Source organism: Nanorana parkeri, unplaced genomic scaffold, assembly GCF_000935625.1.
Source record: "Nanorana parkeri isolate BGI_ZX_2015 unplaced genomic scaffold, ASM93562v1 scaffold1832, whole genome shotgun sequence".
Lineage (NCBI taxonomy): Eukaryota > Metazoa > Chordata > Amphibia > Anura > Dicroglossidae > Nanorana > Nanorana parkeri.
The window spans coordinates 191,683-216,415 of NW_017308100.1; the positions used below are offsets into that span (position 1 = coordinate 191,683).

Sequence of the window (24,733 nt, forward strand, 5' to 3'; positions counted from 1 at the left end):
GGATCGATATTTCCACCATGTAAAGCCCCAAGCTGCCTTCTCTGCAGGTCCTGTCCAGCTCTCCTAAGATTCACAGGCAGCCAATGGCGGTGCTGCACTCTCCCTCCCAGCCAATAGCAGCTGAGGAGGGAGGAGAAAGGCACATGTGACCGCTGATGAGGCAGAGGAGCCCGTAAGTGAATCGGGCAGGGAGAAATGTTTTTTTTTGTTAACCCTTGCAGCGGCAGAGCTGACAAGGGAGAGCAGCAGCAGCAGCTGCTTTCTAAGGGGGATAAGAAGAAGGGAGGAAGAGGAAGTTCCGGCACCACAGGTACCTTACACCCAGGTAGGTGCTAGATGGTTGAATTTATAGCGTCGTGCCCCCTGTCACATACCACAAATACTGTGGGGTTTCTTATAAGGCACTTCTCACACAAAAATTTTAATATTTATTAATGACTTCATGCACATTAAAATACACAAAAACAAGCTCAAGTCCCAAATCCTCCATCATCCCTTGATCACCCCCCCCCACCCCCACACACACACATCACATACTATGTGTGAGTATGTCATGGGATCACCAGGACCCATCACATATGTGTATCAATATATATGGAAGGGAAATAATCGCTGAGTGTTATGACTTTTGTTTGATTTTGTTTGGCTTTAGAGTGGCTTTTCCAGCTGGATGTTCATTAGACACACAGCAGTTTTCCTGAAGACCCATGGTATATGCTCAGGGTGAAATATAGGTATGTTGCACGGCTCTTTGATGATTTTTAACACTAATAAAAAGGTACTCTAGTCTGTATACCTAAGAAGACTTGAACCTATGTAATTATGCAAATGTATATACTATTGGGCGTGAAATGAGACCTATAATTATATTAGGGCTGGTAATGATTAACATTTTCGTGTTCGATTAATCGAAATTTTTTAAAATCGATTCATCGATTAATTATAACGCACATACAGATCCAACTACATTGGCCTATACACATACAGCACAGCAATGAAGTAATAAAATTAACTAGGATCACACTAATCCAGAATGTTATTATTCTCATGACGTGCCCCACTCAATATGGCCACCGCTTCAGTGGGGCAACTTAGAATAATAACGTGCTGGATTAGTGTGATCCTAGTTCATTTTATTACTTCTTTGTTGTGAAGACATATTCAAAGTGAAGATTATGAAAGTCAAATTTTGTATTGGTTTTTAAACAAATAATTGTTGGTTGATATGTACTGTATGTTCCACCTAATGTTTTGTTTATGACTTGTCACAGCCAGATCTACTTAGTTGTATGCCCTGAAGAAGCACTCTACCCAAATAAATTGGGAAGACTGCATAACATGTGAAATCATTGATTCTTCTTACCTGTTGCCAATAATAGTTGAACATTGGGGGAGGATTGGGACTTGATCGTGCAGAATGAGGACAACCCAAACTCCTGCCACAGGGATGGATGTGCACAATTGTCTTTGTACTGTACTGTACAATGCGGCATTAACAGTACCCTTTAATGGAAAAGCCTGAATCCAGTCATTTGGAGGGCTGCCGCAAATGTTTGGCCATAAGGTGTAGATCTTCCCTTCCCATGCAGGCTGCCAGTGCTGAGCGAGAGAAGGATGCCATGTGCTTAGGGTGCACCATTAAAGAGAAGTAGAACAGCAAGTATCTTATTACCCTTTTTAGTCCCAAGCTGCCTCAGATTCAAGCAAGATTTTTCTCTAAGCATTTTTTCCATCACAGATATACATATAGGGTTTTTTTGCCAGGACACCTGAAAGGGTTCATGAAGGCTATTTTAGAAAGATTATAGTAGTCTTGTGTAACAATATCAGCTACTGACACAGCACATGATCACAATAAAGAGGTAAGAAAAATACACTGTCTGGCCCCTCCCCAAAAAAAAATCACACACTGATGTGTGGTTGAACCACCTTTAGCTTTGTTTACAGCACACATTCAACTTGACATAATTTAAATAAATGTTTGCACTGTCACAATATTTATTTCCATCCAGAGTTGCATTCATTTGTCACCAAGATCTTGTAGTAATGATGGGAGAGTCAGGCCACTGCGTAAAGTCTTCTCCAACACATCCCAAAAATTCTCAATGGGGTTAAGGTCTGGACTTTGTTGTGGCCAATCCATGTGTGAAAATTATGTCTCATGCTCCCTGAACCACTCTTTCACAATTTAAGCCACTTAAATCCTGGCATTCTCCTCTTAGAATATGCTTGTGCCATCAGGGAAGAAAAGATCCATTGATGGAAAAACCTGGTCATTCAGTATATTCAGATAGGTAGCTGACTTTTTAAAGGACATAACTTTACTGAACCTAGAGCTATTATCCAATGGAAGGCTCTGATCTATTTGCTTAGCTAAATCCAGGTGGTGACCTTTTTTTGGCCAGGCAGTGTAGTATGGTGGACTAAGAGAAGGCAATCCACGGCAGTCATTTTTTAATAAGATCATATCACTGAAATTCAGTAATGGTGCTTTTTTATACTATGTTATACCATAATAAATAAAACACAGAATAGTTATCCATTACTCTGCCTGGTCTAATACCACATATGTGCATTTCCTTTCATTCCAAATTAAAATTTGTAATTTCTGTAAATTTGAACATTGGGATGCATCCGAATTTCCGAATGACAGACCTAACGAATCTGAAGGAATCCAAATGTTTGAACAAGGAAAATTGGATACATCAGAATTTCATTCGGAAACGAAAAACACAAGAAGCCGGAGAGCTGTCATTTAGCGCTCTCTGGCTTCTCTGTACTTGTATCTCAACTGAAGACAAAGTAACAGAATATTGTTACAAAATGTAAAGAAAGAAAGAAGCTGAGAGAGCTGTGTTATTGTGTAACAGCTTCTGCTTCTTTGCTGACACTTCCATCCCAAATGTAAAGCTTCTGACAGCTGTCACACAATACACTAAAGTTCTGCTAGGAATGTTAGGGGGCACCCCAAGTAATTTTAAAAAAACAGCGTACGGTTTCTTGGCAATTCATACCTGGCCCTTTAAGGGTTTTTTATGTTATTATATGTGACTTTTTAATTAAACATTTTTTTTAACTTTCATTTTTTTAACCTTTTTTTTCACTTAACTTTATTGCTATACGTATACCCCTACGTGATAGCCAATGTACTGTGGCAGGTCCTCTTTATGGAGACATCAAGTGTCTCTAAGACCCCTAATGTCACCTAGGAACCCCCCAGAGAAGCTGATGAAGCTGAGATCTGCTTCACCAGCTTCTCTCTGGCTTCTGTAGCCGGAGAGTGACAGATGAATGCGGTGATCTCCGGTCACAGAGCCGCTGTACCGGTCTCAGACCGAGAGAGAGAAGCTAGGAAAGGACCCAACCCAGACATCTAAAAAGGTAAGAATGTTTGTAAAAATATATTTTTAAGTATTGTGCGTGAATAGGAACACACACAAAAAAAACACATAAAAAGACATTTTCTCAAACTTGAGTGCAAAGGTGAAATACACTTTAAGGCATTTAAAAAATGTGAATGTGTCAAAGTTTTGTGTGGACATGGGCTTTAAAGAGACTGCACTGGGCTACAGCTTCCTGTTATAACTAAGGTTTAGCGGAGTTCTTCTTTAAGTACACGCAAGCATCAGTGAATACTAAAAAAACATACATTTCTTCTAAGTTCAATATCTAGCAAGCTGATTTGTTTTTTTGCCAAAGGAACAGCATGCTTGCAACATATACAAAATGAATATTTGCAGAGAGGAACAAAGATCACTCTTCTGCAGCATCTAATTAGGAGTTTGTTTAGTATTCATTGCAATGGTGCTGAGCATAATGTTTGCGTCTGATATTCATATGTCTGTCACATTTGTTTGTGCAGGTATTCCATTTCTGGAGGAAAGGGAAGTGCAGACTCTCCGTTCTGTGCAGTATTTATGATAAGAGAGGGGATGAGGGTGGAAAAGGCCATGCTAAATTGTTTGACTGAAGGGCTCAGCTGATGCAATTGCTGATCAGCTCCACGCTGAGAGCCGGAATGAACAGGATTCTTTTTTTTATCTGTCAGGATTTTTTAAGTAAAAGGGCTTATTTGAGGTGTAGACTTTGTGTGTTTAAAAAAAAAAGATATAGCCAAGAAACGATGGCGGTATATTCTTAAAGATTACCAAGGAACGAAGCTTTCTCAGATGAAATCGTAATGATCATTCTATCTTTACCCACATCGGGAGTTTACATTAAAGTGGCCCTTTCCATTATACATACCTCAATAGACACCAGGGTGTAAAAAGTGTGGATAAAATAAATCTTGAGTAGATTTGTAGAAGTAATCAATAACACTGTGAGAGGATCATACTTTGTTAAAAGCTCAGACTGGGTACCAGTTGTTTGTGTTGAGTTGCTAAAAATCTATTTTTTTTTTTGCTCAGTAAATGAAGCAAATATGCCAGCTCATACTTGGCATATTTGCAAATTCTTAGGAAGAACATTTTCAATTTCAGTAATGATTATACAAGGCAATCATAGACTGTTAACGCTCTGAAAATTTCAAAATATTTTTACATACCTAGGAGAATACTGCAAAGGGGGAGGGTTGGAAAGGAAGAGTGTCTTAACCCCTTCATGACTGACGACGTACAGTGTACGTCGCCAGCATCGGGGCTGTTTAAACAGACTCCCGGCGACTTTTGCCGCCGGGAGTCTGTTTAAACTTGTAGAGCCGACTGTCGGCTTTACAACAGAAGCGATTCTGGCGACTTACCTGTCGCCAGATCGCTTCTGTGTCCCGAAGAAGGGCAGAAGGGAAAAATGTAAAAGTCCCCCGCGAGCACGCGCGTCGCCACGTAAACACGCGCCGGGTGCGCCTACCTATGAAAACGACGAACGCGCTACACATGTTGGGTATCGCCGCGCACGCCGGAGTGAGAGCAATAATTCTAGGGCCAGTATTGTGGGGTAGCTCTAAATTGATGACCTGTGGGGGCTTTTAAAGCGTCTTCTGTGGACTTTTTGGGGTACTGCAGTTTTTCGCCGAGATGGGGCGGAGCTTCGGTGGGATGGAACCGGAGCTTCGGCAGGCTGGGGGATGCCCCACCCAGCACAGAAGGCATGGCACTTCATTGACATGAACCTTACCTTACATGGTAGACCTTGTGCTGGCAACTTATTCATTAAGAATAAGTTGCAATTTGTAAACTGGGCATGTTGGGTATCGTTTTAATCCTCATAGGGGATCCTCATATCGTTGCAAAATCCTCATAGGGATAAAAGGGTGACAAAAAGTTGGAAAATACAGGCGCTTGGTATGCCCCCTGACCGCTTACCTAAAACCTAATATGGGGAGGCGACTCACTGCAAAATGTTGCAGCATGGTATTGCAATGCAAAATTTCCATTAGGTTAAAACAACAGGCAGTTTATTATTGCTTCCTGAAAAACAACAAATTGGGTTGTCAGCCACCCTCAAAAAAACGATCCACTACCGACTGCTTTTCTGAGGGTGGTAAAGTCTGTTGCCAGTGTGAACTTATGAAAAATGCAGCTTGCTTTCAGGTGCAATTAACTTTCATTTAAGGTCAGATGAAGACATTCCTTAGATCATTCCGAGTTGCCTTCTAAGCCGCATCATGCTTGCATTCCCATTGATTTGTATTGACAGAAGCAGTTTCTAAATGTTCATGTTCAATTAACATAATCACATGAGCAGCAAATACAGGGTTGTCCTGCTGAATCTGCCACCACTTTAGGTCACTCGGGACAAATCCTGAGCACTATATACGTGTGATTCCACATTTGTGTATATTTGAACACGGAATATATGATTGAACTTTCCAGAGGACTATTATTTACAAGAAGATTCATGGTTAACACTTTTTTTGATTACATGTATTATTTAAGCACATATTTATTATAGAGATTTGTTTATGTATTGTTCTAGATGAAACACAGCACATTCATTATAATTTGATATATTCAGAGGGTAACACTTCTTATAGTGCTTGCAGCTACACAGGGTTTGGCGCAAGGTGCTATTTATCACATTGTTGGGTTACACAGCAGCGAGCTTCCCCACTGCTTGTGTAACCTAACTTGGTAAGGCAAGAGCTGTCACAGCCTTTACTCTGTGTTAGAGGCGTTAGCTCTGTGGATGGCTTGGGCCAATGACAAAGCGCCATTGGTCCAAGCTGTCCAATCAAAAAAAAAAAAAAATGCACGTAGACCACGGATGTTGATGTCTCAGCAGAGATGATCAAGTGAGGGACATGGAGGGTCCTCCCTGTCCTCCTCCCCACACAGCTTGGTTACCGAGCTGGCGGGGCCTTCGGTGGGATGAGGGGGACTTTGTTGAGATGGGGCGGAGCTTCGGTGGGATGGAACCGGAGCTTCGGCAGGCTGGGGGATGCCCCACCCAGCACAGAAGGCATGGCACTTCATTGAGAATGTGAATAGCGCTTTCTACTCAAACATGGTAGACCTTGTGCTGGCAACTTATTCATTAAGAATCCATAGATGTAAGGTAATCAACACCTGACTATGCCAAAGCTCCCAAATGTGCAGGGTGGGTGGGATGTTTTTTTGCTGAAATCCTATTATAACTAGGAGGGATGCAGCAATGTACTGTATATGTTAATTGTGTACAGTACAAATTAGCCCTCGGACAGATTTCATCCATCTGCCAACACATTTTCCCTGACATTCTTTGACTATAATTCCTTGAAGATTAACGGTTCTATACAGCTTTTTTGGAATGTTTAAATGTAATGAAAATGTTATTGGCTAACTGTTTCATCCTTTATTTTAATTACCCGATTGTACACAAGGAAGAATTGTAAGATAAATATGAAGTAAGTGATTGCATACCATAACATTAACCCCCCAACCCAGAAGGCATCTTCTCCCTAAAGGTCCTTTCACAATCTAAATTGGTGGGTTCTGATTGCACACCATACAGTAACTAGACCTATCAATGTAACGGGAGCTGAAGAGAACAAGTGTCCACTGTAAATATAAAGACTATTGCCTAATAATAATAATACGATTATTATTAGTAATATTAATAATAATCCCTGAACACTCTGGGGTGCAAGGCTCCTGACGGGGGCAGGCAAACCCAAGTCCACCTAGCCGAAGCCAGACAGACCCTGATACTTAGGGACCCACCGATGCAGGTCATCTAAGTACTAGGTAAGGGGCTCTCCCAATGTGAGACCCCCCCCATGTGGAGGGAGGTAAGGAAAACCTGTCAAGGCCACAGACCCTTCCCCCTAACATCAGGACAGGAAGAGTTGTTGTAATATGCCATTTACATTCTACATCCCTACCAGAGCTGTGTACACACATTAACATGGTATGTGGACCATTTTTGTAAATCTTGTTAAGAGACACTCTCACCTGCCCATTCAGTGCCTCTTCATAGCTCACACTCACAAAAAGGTACTCTCGTGAAGCCATGCTCCCTTGCCAACTCCACACTGCCGGAGTTCACCCTGGATATGCACTGATATCTGATGGTTTTGGATGTCTTTGGCTATTTTTGACCCAAGCAAAGTCATATGCGGGAGGTCACATGCTCCCCTATACCCAAAAGCTCTGCTTTGTTAAATCAATGGAGGTAGGGCCTCCAACAGAGTAGTGAGGTGGGCAGGGCGTGTGTATGGGTGAATATACCTTGCCAAGAAATGGCCTATCAAATGGCACTGTCACTTTGACAGAATGGACAAAGTAACAGTGTCTATTTAAATATAATTTCTGAACAGAAAAACATTACATTAAATATATTCCTCAATACCCAGAAATAAAATAAATCTACTGTATGTGCATGAAATACCTTTTGAAAACCCAGATATCACCTTGTAAGTTTAGCAAGAACATCATCACTGTGCCTGTACAGGGAGCCGAGATGTGGGCTGGACCCAGCAGGTCCTACCAGTAGATGCTGCTTGCAGAAGACTACAAGGTAGGAGGGGAAGGGGCGGATATAAGACCTGTCACCCTGCAAGCAGTAAGAGTAGCAGTGACCCATCTTCACTACAGGAAGCTCCTTACAAAAGCGAAGTGCTGGAGCTTTAACATGCTGGGTTTCTGCACAGATAAGGAATAAATACGCACAAGGGCACCAGGATTCAAGTAAGGATAAACATGGCTCTTATATTTAGACAATATTTGTTTTGCTACGAGTTCAACTTTAAGAGTGTTTTCAGAATGTTTATGTCAACAGTACATCCTGATTGGGGAAAGATGAGATCGTTCAGCGGTCAGAATATTTCATTACATCGTGTGCTGTGTCACTCGGCTCAATGAAATCAAAACAGCTTTATAAGTAGCCACAGACTTGATAAAATTTACCAACTTCTCAAATGTTAATAAACTGCAGCATGCCGTCTAAGCCTTTTGGCTCCTTCCATAAAAGCACTTACAACGTGTACACAGATTGTTCAAAAACAGGATTTTTTTCAGTATTCAGTACTTAGTGCAATGCTGGCACTCTCCATATACTGCCAGTATCCTTAGAAACATAGGAGCACAAACTGTGCAAATTCTATGGTCCCCTTAATGCTCAGGCTTATTCTCGTAAAGTACAGTAATTATTTCACACTTATTTTGTTTAAACAATATATAGCTACAACCATTAGCCACTCGACTGAGCTAACTTTATAGCTAGTCGATGACTTACTTTAAGGCTTTCTGTCGAAACCTTAAAGCTACTGCGCAAATGGACATACCGTAGTTTCCTTTTTGTCTCTGACACATAATTTCTTTCCATCACACAGCTGGTGTATGAAAAAGAACCAATATTTATGCCTTTATTTAGCACTGACTCAGGTGGTATGAGAACCATTATATCCAAACCACCCATCGGGAGGTGAAATAACAGAGTGTATTAATGCGGTGTTCTTTGCTCAATTGGTGAGGAAAAATCTATTAAAATCAACTTCTTTTGTGGCATACTAGAGGGATGAAAAGCTCTCAGGTGAAATTAACTAGCAGCCCCAAATGGTAACCCGCATCAACATAAACTTGTTAAAGGCATTTTAATGCCGTTGTGCGACAAGTTGATAGCGAGAACATTGAGACAGAGGACAATCAACAATAGATGATCAGAAAACACAGATTTATGCAATATGCTGCAGACAATTTGAATCCAATTTGTCCAGTTTTTAGTCTTCATTTCTGGAGCTATAACTAATTACTAAAAGGGTTATTCACAAAGCTGCCGAAGGCAGCAGAGTGAATAACCCAGCCGAAGTGAAGTGAGCCGTACGCTATTTGGCTATTTACTTCAGCCCTGTATGGCTGATTTCAGCCGTACATCGGCTAAAATCAGCCGTACATTGACTGCCTTCGGAGCAGAGCATGTTCGACTGAGCCGAAGTGCAGAAGGAGTTCGACTGAGTGGCATTCGGCTCGGCTATTCTGCTTGCTACCTCCAAGGTAGCAAACAGAATAGAAAAAAAGTAAATAAATGAAAAACAAATTAAAATTATTTAAATAAATGTAAAAAAATAGGAACATTTAAAACGGTTAAGAAAAGTTAAAAAAATTTTTTTAAAGAAAAGAAAAAAAAAACAACAGGAACCTTATTTAAAAAAAAAAAAAGTGTTGGGTTCCCCCCAAAAAGTCATACCAGACCCTTTAGATCTGGTAAGAATTTTAGTGGAATCCAGAGTTAAAATTTAAAAAAGAAAGTATGTGGGGTTCCCCCATAAAGTCATGCCAGGCCCTTGATCCGAGCACAGGCCTGGCACCAGGCCACATTCCCTTGGCACTGGGAGGGTGCTTTTTCAGGGTCGCCCCTGGAAAAGCACCTTGTCCCTGTGCCGATGGGGACAAGGACCTCTTCCCCACAAGTCCTGGGGCGTAGGTTGTGGGGGTGCGGGCAGGGGGGCTTATTCAAATCGGGTTACCACTTTAATAAAGGGGCACCCAGATGCACCCCCCTTGTGAATGAGTAAGGAACCCCTACCCATTCAATAAAGGGTTTTAATAAAAGTTAAATAAAAAGACCAGACTTTAATCAAAAATCCTTTATTTGGAAAAAAGATTTTTGACAAGTCCTTTATTAAAAAAAGAAAAAAATATATCCACCGATGTAATCCAGGGTCAATCACAATGTCCAGCATCGTCCACGATGACGACTCGGCAAAATAAAAAATGAAAACAATAAATACATTGAAATTTGTTTTAAAAAAACGATGCACACCGACCCGACGGCACACGACAAACTCCGCGCCACATGAAGTAGAATTTGACAGATTCCGGCAAAATATAAACAATTGGAGCTAGGGGTGACATCACTGCTAGCTCCGCCCACCTGTTTACTATTGGCCGGTACCTGCCAGAGACTTCTAGCAGGTCCCGGGCAAAAAAAAAATAACTGAAGGGAGCCGGCCATGACATGAGGAGAGAGGGAGCCGCCGGCTGTCAGATCCTGGCCGAGCGGCTTTCTCTATCTCCTCACCGCTCGGCCATGCTGCTGTGACAGTGGCTCCCTCCTCTGCCCCCCTCCGTCGCCTCACCCTCGCTGCGGCCCTGGAGCCCAGGCGGCCAAAGCGAGCCGAAGGGTCAGCCGAAGCTACGGCTGGATCCTTCAGCTCTTTTGTGAATAACCCTCTAAGTTTTACTGTATGAATATTGTATAGTATTTCCAGTTGTCCATTGTATTTTTTATGTGCCACTGTCTCGCAGATGCTGGGGAAAGCCTACCTTTGCATTGGTATCTAACTCTGCTATAGCAGCATGGCAGGATGAGATTGTTGGTTATGTATTTAGATGAAGCACTGAGATTTTGACAAATCCTGAGTTACGTTTTCTTTGCTTAGGAGAACATTACATCAGAATACAGCATTATAGAGCATACAGAGAGAACATCCTGTGTATCAAAGATAAGCATGCAATCAAAGACTAGCATAGACTAACATTGCACTACAGCACTACCTACAGCTCAAAAGACATTTTACATCTCAATATGCTGTTGCATTTCCAGCAGAGATAACATGTCCACTCCCTTCATATTTTATTGTCAGAACTTCCCTAGTGTATCATCTTCTGCCAACAACCCTTTTTTGTCAGGCAAAGTGACAAAAGTCGGTGCCGCTTTTCCTTGTAAAGCAATATAGAAACATTTTATTCTTTGATGGCAAAGGACCCCATGGGCACCAGTGAAAATCCCTTATCCAGCCACATAAGTGTAGCACTCCCTAACCCCTAGGCAGTTGAGGAGGACCCCCAGGCTGCTCGGTAGGCTAGCATTTCAACCCTCAGGGTGGAATCCTTGACTTTTTGTGGGGGAAAAGAGGAAACTGGCCGCCAGTTGCCAGTATATTTTAAGAGGTTATTTAACACAGTAAACTGAACAGAGGGGGTTAGGGCCTAGAATACTCAAAATAGACAGAGATTCAGACTTCCCTTTTAGTAAAGTAGTAGTTGGCACTTTAAGAGAAGCCAAGCAGAACCCAGGCCTATGCAATTGATCACACGTACCTTGGTGGATGAGCAGGGGAAACTTCTTGCAATGTCTACCAACAACAGCTTATACCAAGTTCTTCAGGACACTCTTTAGAACAGAAGCCTCCTAAGATGCTCATATGGTAGATATCTTTGTGCTCTGCTTCCACTGAATGTACCCTGCAGCAATACAGCAAAAATCATTCAGGCCCCATTACACAGGTAAGCTTTTGCAGCTGCCTCCCCAGCAGAAGCCCAGGAGGCAAACACAAAGCCTCCTCTTATTGGTATCCTTCTCTGGACAAGCCTGGGAGGCAAAGTACCCTTCTGGAAGATCACTCCAAATATATATTCCCTTCCCTAGCATGCATCACTGGCTATAAACCTCCTACTGATTGACCAGAGAGAAATACATATTTACAATCCCTGCAACTTTTCACTCTGCTGGAGAACACTCACAACAGCAGGCCGAAGCAGACAATGACCTGGGCTTTGGGAAATCCAAATGAACATAGATAACAATGTCAAAATATCAGGCTGGCTACAGGCTAGCTGCCCGTTAAAGTTACACTAGGGGCAATATTTACATGGGAGCTGTTTTCACTGCCAAAGGTTTTATATCCATCCGGTCCTGAGATTTACACACCTCTGCCACATAGTGCAGCAAGCTTTTGCAAAGCTTTTGGCAAACTTTAAGCATCTTTTTTTTAATTCTTTAAAGACCTTTTCAGTTCCAGTTTGGTAATGTTAAACACAGATCCCAATGGCTGTGATGAGTGTCATTTTAATGAAGCTGCTTGGAGGCTTCAGGAAGCTTTCAATGAACTTTATGTAGTGCTGAAACTGGAGCCTGCAAGCAGCTTGTTTAGAGGCAGTCTGCAACCCCATTGGGATCTGAGTTTGACATCCCCAAACTCGTGCTGAACATTGCTTTAATGTCTTCAACAAAGCTTGCCTGCAAATGCTTGCTGTACACACTGCTTTATGTAAGGTTAGGCCCATGTGAATAAGGCCATAGTATCCTAAAGCTGGCCATACACCGTGAGAATTTTTGGCTGCTTTTTGATGAAGCGGCTGAAATTCGTACAGTGGGTGCCGCTGTCGGCACCCTTTTCGGCCGCCATACCTCGATCAGCTGGTTGGGAGCCAGGTTGGAAAATCTACAATAAAGACACCTGGAGATTCTTTGATCAACGCTCATAAGCATTGATGGAGGAATCTGTTATATTTTCTTTATTCAGCCCACGGGGAATTTATTACAGTGTATGGCCAGCTTTAGAACTCAGCCACCTGATATGGGAGGGGGTCACTGCTCCGATAGCTCATTCAAGTTCTTTAAATAACACGCTGCTTTCACCACAGCTAAAAACAAATGAAGGTGGCTGATTTTAGGACTACACAATATTAATATGTAATATTTCATATGTAATTGACTTATAAAAAAATCATGTTGTCAAATTGGTAATTTTATAAAAAACCATACCAAACTTTTTTTTTTTAATAACACAGTGAATGGTTAGAACCTCTTTCAAGTTTTTATTGTTGTCTTTGCCAATGTTGTGGTATTTCCTCTAACTTCTTGTTGGCCAGAAAGTGATTGGGAATCTATTTAATAAGGACACAGGCAAAAACAAAAATCAAATTTTTTGAAGAGTGAGGAAGTGACAGAGGTAGGCAACCTTGGTGCCCTAGCTGTTGTGGAACTGCAAGCCCAATAAGACATTGCAAGACTCTGACAGCCACAGGCATAACTCCCGAAGGCAGACCCATGAGGAGGATGCATAGCTTCACCAGAATTGGCATGCCAAGGTTGCCTGCCCCTGCATTAGAACTTCTGACATTGTTTTTATTGCTGTCTGTGCCTTCCTGCTCCAATGACAACCGGTAACCCCTGTTTCTTGTATGGGTGTCACAGGGACACAAAGTAAGAAAAACCCCCTTTGCAGGGTCACAGATTGAAATAAAAACATGATCTCTTCCTATTTATATCCAGATAGGCTTTAACTATTATACACATTCACATTTTTCTTTGTTTAGGATTAAATAAACTTTTCATGATTTTTCATTCAGGCTTTAATTACCATCACAAGTTGGGCCATGTTGTGATGATTAACAGAATGGAAACATGACTTACTATTGTTCTGTGGCCATTAGGTCCTATAATTCAGCATTTATAAATGTGGGAAAATGGAATGTAAAGTGCCAACTTCCTCTTATAAACCACATGCATACCCGAAAAAACCCAAAACATTAATACTACAAGCTCTCAACAAGTTCCAAATGCAATGGGCTTAACAGTTCATCTGCTATGGTGTTTTGTCAAAAAAGCTTTTAGCAATGTTCCAAGAGACATTATCAAGAATAAAAGACATCAGGAGTGTGTTCTAAAAAAATTAGCAGCATATGCTGCCCTCCTACGCAACATCAGAAGCTCAGATATTTTCACAGAGAGCCACAATTAGACTATTATACACAGACTGTATTCATGCTTGCCTCTTGAAGAAAAAAATGCACATTCTTTAGAAACAAAATTACTGTTACAATAGACTTTATGGATATTGAAAGTTTTATGGTACAGCACGACTTAACCAGTGGATTATCAAGTGGAAAAGATTTGTGAACTTATTTGGGGTTCAAAGTTTTAGCTCTTACATATACTGTATAGAGATACACTGAGTGGCCAGATTATTATGACCACCCCCTCAGTACTTCGTTGGGCCACGAGATAACTCCACGGGATGACTTCGTTGGGCCGCCTCGTGACTGCACGAAATGTTGAAAGGTGATGTGAGGAATCTGACACTGCACTGTTGCCCTTCTGTTGTCTTGTACCAGTCTTGCCACTCTCCGTTCTGCCCTAACATTGACTAGTCGCTGACGGCCACAATTAGCACGATCAGACACAGATTTTCGTCTGACAGTCCAGTCTTTAAACACTTTAACAACAGCTGCTCTTGAACATTTAACAAATTCTGCTGTTTTGCTGATACTCGCTCCATGGCTCCGAACGCCAACAATCATGGTCTCTAAGTTGTTCTATAAGTCAGGGACACACCATTTTGCATCTGCATGGAACTCAAAATGCATACAATCCGAAGGGATTATCATCATCTCCCCACAGCTAATATTTTGGATTCATATTTAGGAACATATTCACATTGACCTCAGAAAAATTAGTGGAATCACATAGTTTGGTGTCTCTAAGATGGGATGACCTCACCCTACTGCAGCTGCCAGGTCTGAAGATTCATTTGAGGGCTTATGAGGAGATGGTTTGAATACTCTTATCCACACCAACAAGAATAAAGGTTAGATCATAGATTCATTAGCATCTAGGTGCTAATTTCTCAAATGTGAGGACCCGAGCTGCCCATGTCTGTGAACATTTGTCTACTACTGACCACTGAACACGGAACATGTCTGTGATATTATCTCACGTCTATATATTAAAATGTCACAGGTCTTATCAGATATGGAATATATGCAGGTTGGTGTAGCCATAGAAAACCTAATATAGCCTAGAACCCAACTGCTTACTCACTTCTTCACAACAGCTGAGGCCTCTTCCATTGATTAGATTTATGGACTCAAAATCTCCGCCACTGACTGCTTCTGTGCAGTAGGGCCCCACAGGTTTGAATAGGGCTGATCTAACATCTGAAGCATTGGACTACAGCCCTATGAAAGTTTTTAGGGGGTATGGCCAGCACCAGAGAAGATTTTGGCTCTGAGGATGTAAACAGTGAAGGAGGGAAGAAGGCCACCACTGTCATGGAGAGGTAAGTAATAGACATGTACGATTCGTTTCCTTCCGAATCAAAATTCGGACAAAATTTCGGAAATTCGGATGTGCCCGAATTCCGAATGACGGACATAACGAATGCAAACGAATCCGAATTTCCGATTCCGAATTTTGGATTCATTTTTTTTGGACGAACTTTAATTTTTTGGATGAAATTTTGTTGCAGCAAAGTGACATTTGAGAACAAAAACACGTTTTTACCCTCTTAAATGTCACTTTGCTGCAACGAACGAACGAAACAAATTAGAAACGAAATTTCGTACGGATTTCCGCTAACGAATTTCATCTGAATTCCAAAACGAATTGACTTTGGGACCCAAATTCCGAAAAACAAAATAAAGCAAAATCTGAATCAAAACGAAATGAAACTATATACATTTTTTACTGTTGCACATGTCTAGTAAGTAAGCAGCTGGGTAGGTGGGTGGGTTCTAAGTTAGATTAAGCTTTGGTGGGTGAACTGTTTTATTTTTTTTAAGGCCGTCAGTGTACAAATCTTTTTGTAACCCACCCCCCATCACCCATTTAGCACCTTAAAAAATTACCTTGTAATGCTTTGTTTTTACTCCTCTAATTCAGCCATCCATATCCCCTGGCCACCTCAGGACTAATGACTGTTGAATCCAGTACTGCAGTCTCTTTCCCAAGCTGTGTAGTTGCCTTTTTGTGATTTCTTAACGCTGTGCAGCCTGATAAGACATCACCCAGACAGCAATGTGGGCACCGGAAGTAGGATCATCCTCCTCCTCAATATAGAAGATGGAAGACCTGGGACTCCGGACAGTAGGTCAGAAAAATTGAAATAACAAATACTTTGGCATGCAAAACATTAGACATGAACTGAATTGTGTATTTAGCAGTTTGTTTTTATTTCCAATTTAAGAAGAAAATACCAGACTCTATTGGTCAATTAAAACATTAAATCTCTGCATTCTTAAACCAGTCATGCAGAATCCAGTTTTTTTATTTGTATGGTCCACTGTTGTTACTCTGAGAGGTAAACAATATCGTGCCCTCTAGTTTATGGAGGGTGTTTTCCATCGGGCTGGCCTTTTGATCCGCCTCCTTCCAGGTGATGCTGGTTCTGAATCGATGATGGTCAGTCATCAGAAGGTACTATGATCTTATGGATGTATTTTAAGACAAACCATGTACTATTTTACTATGTAATTATTGTACTTGATGTGTTGTGGGTTTCAATATTTGTTTTATGTTTAAAGGTTGCCGATCAGATCCCCCTGACAAAGCTTGTTTAAGCGAAAAGTGTAGGTAAATATCTTCCTATACAAGCCCAGAGATATCTTTTGTCTGAATATTATATGGATATAAATAATATATAGTAACATGATTGATACGCAAGTGGTATAGACTGATGTAGGTAACTGTTTGTACATATATGTCATGGTGGTTGTTCCACCTGAATTGAATTTCAATTTTTTGTTGTTGTACAATAAAATATTTTATGATATGAAAAAATATTGATGCCTCATTTGAAACCCCATTCTCTCTAATATTGTTTACCTAATAGTTTTAAGGGGAGAGGCGTACATTGAGTTCACCCTGTGCTCAACCCCCTGAGTTAGGGTTAACACTAGTTCCCAAAGTTGTTACTCTAAGAAATGCCATACAGTCATCGCTGGAGTGCATGTAGATGGGAAGCAACTGCAAAGAGAATACAGAGATCCAAAGCACTGATATGCAACATAAGATGAAAAGTGAAATTGTATTTATTTTATAAAACATACAATTGTTTATCATACAATTATTGCAAACTCTTGGGCTCATTTATAGTTCTGCATCACACTTCACTTGGATTTGAGACTTGACCAAGCTTCTCTCACAGCTTTGTTTCTCTTTTTACAATTGCCATTCAGTTTTATTGTGCTACCCTGGCTTCAGACTCACAAAGGGACTCGCCTATAGATAAGCCAAGCAATCACCTTATCTTCCAGTTAGGTTCTATGCTCCAACATTAGCATCTCATTAGAGGACCATCATATTAAACATTAGTTCACAGGCCTGATTTATTTTAATGGGGTAAAAAAGGAGGATGTGAATTGCTAAATTTGTCATAGAAATTATTTCCCAGCCTTGAGCAACAGCCTATGCGATAGCATTTATCTGACAATCATAAAGATTGAAATATTCACACTCGCTAATGGAGTTGGTAAAGTAAAGCAAACAGAAAAATATTTTCTTTTTATTGGTAAAACTGGTGGAACTATAATTTACGTTAATTGATTTTGTAAGTGTAGGGTTTTTATAAGGCGGGAATTAAAGATGAATTCCAGTTTAAAAAAAAAAAAATCAAGTAATTTTAAATGCTACTGCCTTCTTCCAAAATCCTTTAGTTTTCTCTGCTATTAGTGACAACTGTAATAACCTTTTCTGAGTTTGATTTATATGTGCACCATGCCTAGCCTTCTGACACATATCAATACTTGGTGTATTGAAGAAATGTAAACACATCCCCTTTCCCCAGCATAAAACAAGTCATATTTTTAATATACACTGCCTGGACAAAAAAAAGTCACCAGCTGGAATTAGCTAAGCAAATAGGTAAAAGCCTTCCATTGGATAATAAGTTCAGGTTCAGCAATGTTATAGGGTCAGCTGCCTACTTGAATATAGTGAATTACCAGATTTTTCCAGCAATGGATTTTCTTTCTTCCCTGATGACACGGGCATATTCCAAGATGACAATGCCAGGATTTATCGGGCTCAGATTGTGAAAGAGTGGTTCAGGGAGCATGAGACATAATTTTCACACATGGATTGGCCACCACAGAGTCCAGACCTTAACCCCATTGAAAATCTTTAAGATGTGCTAGAGAAGACTGTATGCAGTGGTCCAATCATCACTCTCCCATCATCACTACAAGATCACTACAAGATGAAAAATTGACACAATTCTGTATGGAAATAAATGTTGCGACATTGCATAAGCTTATTGAAATGATGCCACTGCGAATGTGTGTTGCAATTAAAGCTAAAGGCGGTCCAGTACCCTCAGGCCTGGGACCTATATTTGTGGATCACAGATCTATCATGACAGGGTGAAGACCCTGGAGTGAAGAGACTGTGCCAGGAAGTGCATTCGATTTTTAATAGCTCTCCCAGCATGCACAGCAGGCTCCCCAGACCTAGATGTAACACCAGATTTGTGTTATATAGTAAGGCTGGTAACCGTGGGTGTGCATTAAACTCAGTGTGCCTTATTAATCTATGTCATGTTGGCATCCTCAAGTGATATGTCCTGTGTTTATTTGCCCCTTTGCCAGGACTCACAGTCTCTGTATGATCTAACTTATGTACTTAAGGAACAGGGCTTAACCTCCTGGCTAAATTTAAGCACTGTGTTTGCCTGAGGCTGATTAAGGGGATCAGATTCCCCAAAACACATTCCTAGCTACGGTAACCTTGTGCAGACAGATGCGCTAAAGCTGCCAGATGGATCGATCTCTAGCGGGAAATGGAAGAAACCGATGGATACTGTCTCCATTTTGGAAACATGTCTAGGTCTCTCCATTGCCAGCTCTAACCCGCTACAGAACACCCATCTAGTCCATTAGAGACAGGATCTGCCGCATATACTGTTGCATTTCTGTTGCCACACAAAGATCTACACTTGAGTGTAATTGTTTTAAATTGATATTTCTTAATATTTGCATGTTTCATTCAATACAAGGAAGAAGTAATTTAAGGAGAAGATATGTAATTGTCATTACAAACTATCACCACGTACTGTACAACTATGCATGCACTGCTACAAAGGATAATGGGTGCATTCTCCAAGTATTGCTATTGCTCTCTATAGCTTCATTGGGCATAGGCACATGGTTAAAGGGGTTCTAAACCCTCTGTTTTTTTTTTGCTTATATCTACTGCTAGCATGCAGTAGATATAGGCAAGAAGTGTAAAAAAAAAAAAAAATGCTTAAAATAATTAAAAAAACTTACCTTGTTATCGCTGCTCGCTCCCGAGCCGAGAATCAGGAACTGCTCGTACGGCCGCAAAGGATCTTGGGGCGGGCGCATGCGCAGTTCCGATTCTCGGCCGGGAGACGAGCAGAGACGCAAGCTAAGTCTATGGACGCGCGCACCCGGCAGCAGACACCGCTGGATCGGAGAGACAGAGCAGTCAGCGCTGGATCGGAGTGACGTCACTCCGCTGGAGGGACAGATGAAAACATGGGGAAAGAAGAGGAAGATCGGAAAAAGAGACATAATTTAAGGTAAGTGCTAACATTTACATGGGGGGGGAGGGAAAAATGTTTTGCCTTTAATATCACTTTAAGTGTAGAGGTTGCAGAATACCCTTTGGAGGATACTCTAGTACAGTCCTATGGAGGCTGCATAGTGTTCCTAAGTGTTCCTACATTGAAGGTATGATTTTTATCACTAGTTGTGATGAAGAGGGCCTGGAAGTGTAATAAACAGGTAGAGTACTTTATAACTATGCTTACACCTTTAAATAATACAGTAAAAAAAATTAAAAATTATATTTAAAAATCCTAATTTTTATGTAACTCAATTCTTTAGGCATCAGTATATTTCATGTATTAGCATGACTGAGAATCGTTTCCACTGACCCTAGATAAATTGCTGTTTTTATAGCAACTGACAGCTACACAGGTCAAGGGGACCAGCGATTATCTTGAACGATTGTGCGGTGCTGCAGTTGTTCCTGTCTGTCACTGTGTGCTACTGTAGAGCTTGTATTAGCTGTCATTTGTCATAAAGTCCATGAACAGAAGAGGGTCATTAGCTTTTGATTCTCAGTAGTACACTAGTTCTTGGTAACTGAGAGATAACCCACATAGAATAGTCATGTGATAGTGTTCTGCTGTGTCTCTATTTTTTTCTCATTTTTAGTTTTTAACTTTATTTGCAGTTTTCATATTATCAATAAACGCACACAATTGGAAGTTAAAGTCTTTTCATAAATGAAATATCAACTGTTCAGTGAAAGGTAGTAAGGGTTAAATGAGGACACTGATAATTCTTATTTGTGTGCTCATTTAGACCAGGTAGTAAGTAAGAAAGCCTTCATTAAATACAATTATACAGCTTCAAGGCTAGACATAAAAGGAAGGCTTCCAGGCACAAAATGAAGAGTAGAGAAATATTAATAAAAACATGTGCTATAGAAATATAAATACAGTATATCAAACAAACCCCAAGATACCGAATAGTAATTCTCAAAGATATATAAAATAAAAAATAAATAAAATGTTCTTAAGTATTAGAACCCTAATGTCATTAATTAGAAGGTTCCTTCTACTTTAAATATTTTTCTTAATTAAGCTTTGAAATATATCATGTGACACTTGAATGTGTATGCATTCTGTTAAAAACACATGTATGTTTTCCTACATTTTTTAAATTCCTCCCTGCGTATCATAGACATGTGACTGAAAGTGCAATGAATGAAATTTATCAAAGCAATTGCAACATTTTTAGCCTCTTAGATAATTTTTTTGTATATGCAAATCTGTTTAGCCGCTCCTTTTAACATGTGCACCTGTTTTGACCAGAGCTTGTACTATTTTGCCAATTGAACGTGTTTTGCGCGTGTTTTGCAAAAGACGTAGAAGCCCATCTCACTCCTGACCGGTGAAAGAACTCAGAAAAGAGGGACTCAAACAACACCTAAATATCTGACAAATGTTCTTACCCATCACCCCTTTATTCAAGTCTAAAAAATAGGTTTTGACGCCACTTTATTACAATTGATCCATTCACTCAGCATTTTTTCTTTACAATAAAAGTTTACAACCAATTTTTTATTCACCTTTAGTGTGGTGTCACTTGTCCCCCGCTCCCCTCCTAGGAGTGCAGATCGGTGATTCAGCACTGCTGTCTGTACCCTCCACCAACTGGTACCCTAATCGTGACTTCATCATTCCTCTGCAGTAGTAATGTAAATGGCTCTTTCCGGTCTCTCACCTGGCTCACTGATGTCACCGGTTGCCAGGAGCTTGGGGGGGGGGGGGGGGGAAGCCGCAGAGAGAGAGTCATAGGTTGCTTAGAGTTCTTAGCAAACTCGGATGCTGTGGCCACTCACCTGCATCCTCCTGCCCTCCAATGAGATGCCGCCTGAAGCAACCACCTCAAGCTCCTTCATTATAGGGACGACTCTGCTCTTCAGTCTTCTTGGAGTCTGAGAGAACCCTGCCACTGGACAGTCAAAGAGAAGTGCCCACATTACCCAGGTAGCCACATGAACATCAGAAGAAGGACTTTCCCACTCTGTGAAAGAGTTTTTATTTTAGCGTTTTCTTTTAAAATAACATTACAATTAGTTAGAGCCATTAGTTGCTATAATACATACTGAAGTGGCCTCTTAGTCAATATTATTTCATGTCATGCCTTAAGTTGCATTTAGAATGCCTGAGAGCTATTGCAGATCTCATGGTCTCATGATAACATGCAAGGCAACCTAAGCTGCTATTATTCATACACAAATAAATAGCCTGAAATCTCCATGCAAACTAAAGAGCGTTCCCCAGCAATCATTAATGAGCAATTTGGTTCTCTAGTTGTATATCTTATGAAGGCATTTATTTTTTTTTATTACATCCAGTGCTACAAATTAAGTTTACTTGAGGTTTATATGGATGCCGTATTTTCTGAAGAGATGAGATTCCCTTCACGGAATTGTTTTCACTATAATTCTGCTTCTATTGCTGCACTAAATGTGTCTGGTGTACCTTCACAGCTTCCACTGAATAGGTTCTCACACTCCATTATGTGCTGCAGACAAAACAACCACTAAGCTCTGTTGTATCATCCAAATAAAGGAACTTTCTAGATGGACCACTTCATGTACAAAGCTAATATTTTCTTTTATAGTTTCCTTTTTATATTGAAATAATTTTTTTTTTCTCATTTGTGATTTTTTAATAAACAACTAGAAGTGTGTGCTGGTGCAGCAGTGTAATGAAATACCTGACATGTGTAATGTGGAATATCATTGTAAACTTGAGTTGACTGTGAAGGAAACACTACTCTTTAAATAAGGAGGTCATAAGCCAATAAACTCTACCAGTAGTAAGTCTCTTAAAAACATAAAGGAGCAACCATGACTGGGTTACTTCATTACGTGTATAACTTAGATTACTTACTAATGCCTAAAGGTTGTAAGAATTACAGTGCTGCTTAAAGTGTGACTTGAATTAATGGTTTGTGATCTCCTTTTTAACGGCTGTATTTTTTAAAATCTGTCATCACTACAATGATACTTTTAGTCTATATTTCACATGTCAGTGATTTCATTCCCTTCCCTCCTCTGCTCAAACAGGCATAGTACTAGAGGATTGAATTTATTATTGGATGAATGGTAAGTTATTTCTGCAAGAAATAATGTGCAGGGGTGTGGGATGTGGCTGTGTGGACATGATAGGCTTCAGGGTGGTGGTGGGGAAGGGGGGGTGCACATTGTGTTATCTATGGTAATGATATAGCTGGCTGTAGCTATTACCTTTACATCCATTATATTGTGTTAGAAAGTTAAAGTGACATTAAACCCTCCCATTTTTTCCCAATTTTAATGCTGCTTTAAGGACTTACCTTAAATGATGCCTCGTGATCCGATAATATTCTTCTTTCCTGTTGTTTTTTAGCAGTCCCTCCAGCGCTGGTGCCAGTCTCTGATCCAGCCCTGAATGCTGTTTCTTCCTGCCACATGAAGTCTGTCCCACATGCACAGTCTCTGCTGCATCCATTCACTTCTACTGAGTCTCTTCTCCCTGCAGGTGATATGGACTGTGCCCGCCCACATCTTCCTCCTGCACGGCCAATCGGGACCTGTGTACTGCACCGGGGGAGCGAGCAACAGAGACAGAGGTAAGTATTTACATGATGGGTAACTTTAATTGTTTTATGTTTTTGCATATATCTACTGCTTGTTAGCAATAGATATATATTTTAAAAAAAACTGCAGTCTAAGAATGCCACCTGTAGCTCCCCTCGCCGGACCAGGGTTTTTTTTAACCCTTACTTACCTCGCCGAGCGTCGCTGCTGCTCCGGTGGGCAGCGCTCCAAGCGGGGTCATCAATACACACGCATTTAATAAACTTGAATTCTGCACAAAACAGTGGTCCAGCATTATTTTACAGCATGTGGAGACCGGGGGTGAAAGGGCTTAAAGGAGAACCATGGGGTTAAGGCTTTTCCCCATAGGTCTCCTTAGGGTAACGGGAGGACACAAACTAGCTTCCTCCTGTCACCCTAAGCTCAGTAGACTGCGAGCTACTGCTCACGGTATACTAAGACGCCGCAGCGGATGCCGACAATTATGTCAGGAACCACCCAGCTGCGTGAGTGACAGCTGGCTCTGCCTATCTAGAGGCAGAGCCAGCTGTACCCACCCCCTCTCCCCGTCCGATCGGAATGGGGGGGAATCCAGCCCCTCCCCTGTCACGGCAGAGAGCTGTGACAGGATCGAGAGGTGAGCGAACGCCGGTATGTGTTCACTCACCTCCCGATCTACTGAGCCGACCTTTGACAGTCTCATTGTCACACGTCGGCTAGAACTATGAGGTGAGTGAAAAGCACTCACCTCATAGTTCTCCTTTAAAGAGACAGTTTGTGCACTTAGCATCAGTACATCTAGAAAAGACCACTAGAAGAGTTGGATAAAGTGTCCCCCTGCAGTGACAGTTGTTTGATTCTAGGTTTTGTAAAGAAGACAGTAGCAAGGGGATTTAATGGCCAAGTCTGGCATACCAAATGCATGTTCTCTGTCTTCAAATTTGATCTGGAAAATAGGCAAGTCTATATCTAAGAATATTTAACTAGCCTTGCAGAATTTTGCAAACTTCCCTGAGTTCTGTTGATCATGGATACAATATAACTTTGTAAGGCCCAAATGTTAATAGTTAAGATACTTGAATGCAATTTTAAGATTTAACTCCTAAATTTGCTGTCACTTCAACTAGAGAGAACTAGGAATGTCCAACTGTGTTTGTTTCTATTTCTCAGACCTGTTGTCAATCAGACAAACAAATGAATACATATATTGTCAAGTTGGTCTGGGCATCGAAGCTTCATAAAAAAAAAACATTCTGGTCATAAAAGGATTATGTAAAAGTCAGACAATTTAGTTTGTTTCTGCTTCATACTACTATATGGATACTTCTGCACTGGTTTATGCTCTTCATCCTGGCACGCTTAAGAAATTAATGTTGGCCTCTTTCAATAATAGCAGTAACATGCCAGGTACAAAACCTTATTTTTGCTCTTCTCTTAAGGGGTTTACAATGAGTAATTATGTCTCTTTCTACTTTCTGGCTCTAAAGAGTTTATCCTGCAGGCCTAATTAAAACAATCCCACTGAGTTTATTTATCTCAGTTCTGAATCCCAGCCAGCATAAAGAAAGAACATAAATTAATGGTGTTTATCTGTTTACAAATCATATAGACTGGGGAGTCCTTTTCCATAACCTCTTGAGTTCTAAGTCACAGTACTCATAGCTCAACCTGTTCCACACTAAAGAATGTTACT

General features: G+C 40.8%; 1 long non-coding RNA gene across 1 annotated transcript in view; it reads right to left on the reverse strand.

The window, feature by feature from the left end:
* LOC108799838 overlaps positions 1 to 1,887 on the reverse strand; it is a 6,025-nt gene extending 4,138 nt beyond the window's left edge. Inside the window, exon 1 of the long non-coding RNA XR_001942054.1 lies at positions 1,878 to 1,887. This is a non-coding gene — a long non-coding RNA (uncharacterized LOC108799838). The remainder of the gene's footprint in view (positions 1 to 1,877) is intronic.
* Between the last annotated feature and the right edge of the window lie 22,846 nt (positions 1,888 to 24,733).